This window comes from Myotis lucifugus, unplaced genomic scaffold (genome assembly GCF_000147115.1).
Source record: "Myotis lucifugus unplaced genomic scaffold, Myoluc2.0 scaffold_590, whole genome shotgun sequence".
Taxonomy (NCBI): domain Eukaryota; kingdom Metazoa; phylum Chordata; class Mammalia; order Chiroptera; family Vespertilionidae; genus Myotis; species Myotis lucifugus.
The window spans coordinates 292,775-296,241 of record NW_005871638.1 but is presented as its reverse complement, the minus strand read 5'-3'; the positions used below and the strand labels follow the sequence as shown (position 1 = coordinate 296,241).

The 3,467-nt window shown below is 46.6% G+C and overlaps 1 long non-coding RNA gene across 2 annotated transcripts in view; it reads left to right on the top strand.

The window, feature by feature from the left end:
* The first annotated feature begins 23 nt into the window (after nucleotides 1-23).
* LOC102427817 overlaps nucleotides 24-3,467 on the top strand; it is a 5,040-nt gene continuing 1,596 nt past the window's right edge. Inside the window, exons 1-3 of one of the 2 annotated variants that reach the window (XR_002826709.1) lie at nucleotides 24-387; nucleotides 461-606; nucleotides 2,276-2,446. This is a non-coding gene — a long non-coding RNA (uncharacterized LOC102427817). Of the gene's footprint in view, nucleotides 388-460; nucleotides 607-2,275; nucleotides 3,037-3,467 lie in introns of those variants that run through there. The other variant, XR_002826708.1, reaches the window with a different exon arrangement.

The window sequence follows — 3,467 nt, the reverse complement described above, 5'->3', positions numbered from 1 at the left end:
TAACCCTTCCCCGCGACCTGGGCCTTTAATTAGAAATGCCGCCACCTCTTTGCAAAGGGATAAAAGGCTGAAAGGGGGGCCAGATCCTGGAGGGAGTGCCCCAAGGTTTGGGAGCGAAATTAGAACAAGCTTGGAAAATTAAGAAGAAACAAAGAGTTAATGTCATTTTATCCAGGCTCAAAACGCGCTTTCCAAAAATTAGAATGTTCTTTCCCCTCCCGTTGGCCAAAATAACGTCAGCCCCTAGTTTGAAACATTTCCTCTCTCGGAAACCCCCAAACACCATCCTCCTTAACCAGCGACTCCATGGAGAAGGGGTACGCTCCCTCCTAACAGCAGCGCCCTTTCAAACCACAGTTTGAAATCCGAAGTTCCTGCGGAGTCATGGTTAGTGCGAACATTAATATAATAATTAATGCCCTGCTGACCATTAATAGCTTTAACTGAACTATTTTTTCAGAGACGGGCCTTCCGGGCGAGAAAGGCAGTTCGCCGCCGCCTGCACCTCCGGAGGCAGGTTTCTGCGTTTAGGAGCAGTCGTCTCCAGCCTCGTGATCTGCTGAATGGGAGCAATGATGCGGGTACATTCCAGGACTGCTGTGAGCTGTAAGTGAGTTGTTATATTTGAAGTTCTGACAATACTGCCTGGCACAGTCTCCGGCGGTCGCCAACCGGTAGTCCGAAGACCACTGGTGGTCTGTGAGGTCCGAAAGGTTGGCGACCACTGGCTAGTCTAGACCATATGTAAGTGTTTGAAGAGAAAAAGGCTGAAACTTGTTAACATAAAAACATTCAAACATGTAAAGAATTTTTGTAAGTTTATTTGAGCCAACTGTGGACAACTGCTGGGAAGCAGAACCTCAATGAATTGAGAGAATGCTCCAGAAAATGGCGGTTTTTTCCGTCTATTTTATAGATTAGAAAGGCAGGAGACAGCAAAGCGGGGGAAACCCCTGGGATTGGAGAAAAAGTAAAATGATAGACACATACTTAGGTGGGTGCAAAATAGTTAACTATCAACAACCTATATATATAAAAGGCAAGCGACCAGTCACTATGACCACACTGCGGCCCCAACCTCCTGTGGCCCCTCCCCCTTACCGGCCCAGCCCAATCGGGTCCCATTGGGGTGGGCCAGATGGACCAAACTGGTGCACGAATTCATGTACAGGGCCTCTAGTTAACATGATAACAATGACGATGAAGGAATTTATGGTCTCTGTCCTGGTGTCCAAACACATTAGGTTGTGCCCTGAGGGGTCTGGAAAAAGGGAAGTTACAAGTTACCCAGACATTTCAAGGATATGTTTTCACAGGTGCAAAAAAACAATAGGCTTAGTTAAGGTAAAGGTTGACCTTTTCAGGGAAGATCCCTGCCTAGGACCTGTCCATCCTTTGTGGTGACTTTAGGTCTCTGAGTTTGCAAGACTGCCATGCAGGCCTCCCTGAACTTGTCAGGTCAGCATGTGGCTTTTTTCCCCCCCACAAACTGGAAATGGAACTTTTGTTGGAGCCGTGGGGACACCCTACACAAGTAATTTCCAGCCTCTGCCCCAGTGATTCTGGGATCGGATCAATGAGCTGATAGGGTCCTACAGTCTAAAAGAGGACTTAAGTCAATAGCATCCTCTTTTAAAACAGTAATTTCCTTAAATTCAGAAACATGTTGGGGGAAAAAATACTAAAGAAAATCAAGGGTATTAGAAAACATAAAAGTTCTTTCCATTCTTGAGGTTAGCTCGAAGGAGGTGCCGTCCCAAATGGCTGTGGGGTGAGTGCGTTTGTGCCCATTTGTGAGTCAGCTTCTTCTCCCCAGTCTTTCCTCCACTAGACATCTGACAGTCTTCAAGGACTTCTGCAGAGGTGTTTAAAGTCCAGGATCGGCCTGCGGGAATTTTGAACCTGACTGGCCCATAGCTAAGGGGATATTAAGTAGCTGAGAGGAAGAAGAGCTAGATAAAACAATGCCATGTCCTCCGTGAACTTCGCCCAAAAACCCACCTTCCTTATCATTCCCATCACTTTTCCCACAATATTTTATCTCACAAATTTTCAAACAAAGTTGGAAGAGTTTACAGTAAATGCCACCTAGATTCTATGGTTCACATTGTCCTGTGCTTGCTCTTCCACACTAGCCATCTACCGCTCCCTCTAGCCATCACATTTGGTTACAGCACTTGTTTCAACCTTTTGCTTTTGTTAGTTTTATGTGGCTTAAACAGGCTGATACATTTCTTGCTTTTTGTTTGTTTGTATTTCCTTACTATATCCCCAGCACCTTCTGGCACAAAGTAGGACCTTAATAAATATTTCTTGAATGAATGAAGAGACACCATGTATCATCTGTGGATTCCCAAGGGCCACTGAGCACAAGGAGGGGCAAGCAGGAAGCAGCAGATCCGTGTCACATGACTGAAGGAAGGAATAAGTGAAAATCGTGGAAGAGGTGAGAAAGTCCCAAGCCAAGTCCACTTCCCTCTCTGGAGGGAAAGGTGTTCCCTGATCAGTGGTCGCCAGCTGGTGGTCCGTGAGGTCCGAAAGGTTGGCGGCCGCTGCCCTAGATCATATTGATGCCGCTGCTACTCTGCTTTCCTGGCATTCTCAGTCACTGTCTCCAAACTAGTTGAACCAACTCATTAATTAAGCTAACTCATTACACGCCTTTGCACTGTTTCGTAGTAATATCTGCTCTCCATGCGTGAGTTAAAATACATAGAACAGAAGCTGTCTATAAAGGGAAGGCCTCACGAGCCTACATTTCCAGCTGTCCTCTGCACTCCGTGTCTTTACTACGCTGCATTTTGGCTCTTTCCTGTCCCCGGGGCTGGCTTCCCCACACATAAGTTACCCGTGTCCATTTAAATTACTAAGCGCATCCCAGCGCAGGTGACCTCAACAAGGACTTCCCCATCTTTGCTCGCTATAAAGCAAGGCAGGCAGCCTGCTATTCCCTGTGCTGTGTCATCCATCCTCTCTGGGGAGCCTGGCCACTGAATCCCAGAGCTCAAGATGTTCAAGCCCTGACCAGTTTGGCTCAGTGGCTAGAGCGTCGGCCTGCGGACTGAAGGGTCCCAGGTTCGATTCCGGTCAAAGGCATGTACCTTGGTTTCGGGCACACCCCAGTAGGAAGTGTGCAGGAGGCAGCTGATCAATGTTTCTAACTCTCTATCCCTCTCCCTTCCTCTCTGTAAAAAATCAATAAAATATATATTTTTAAAAAAGATGTTCAAGTCACGTCTGAGCCTACCGTAGCTATTACAATGCGGATTCTGAATTAAGTGATTTTGTTTTCCGTCCTCCTCCCCCTCCCTCTAAGGGGGGAGGGCAGGAGGGGAAGGTTTTCAATAAAATCCAGAGTTTGAACAGATTCAAGGAAACACATTTTTCTCGATATCTGTGATCATCTATTGTATCAGATTTCAGCCTGATCAGTCTGTCTGTCACACAGAGATGGAGTCAGCATGAGT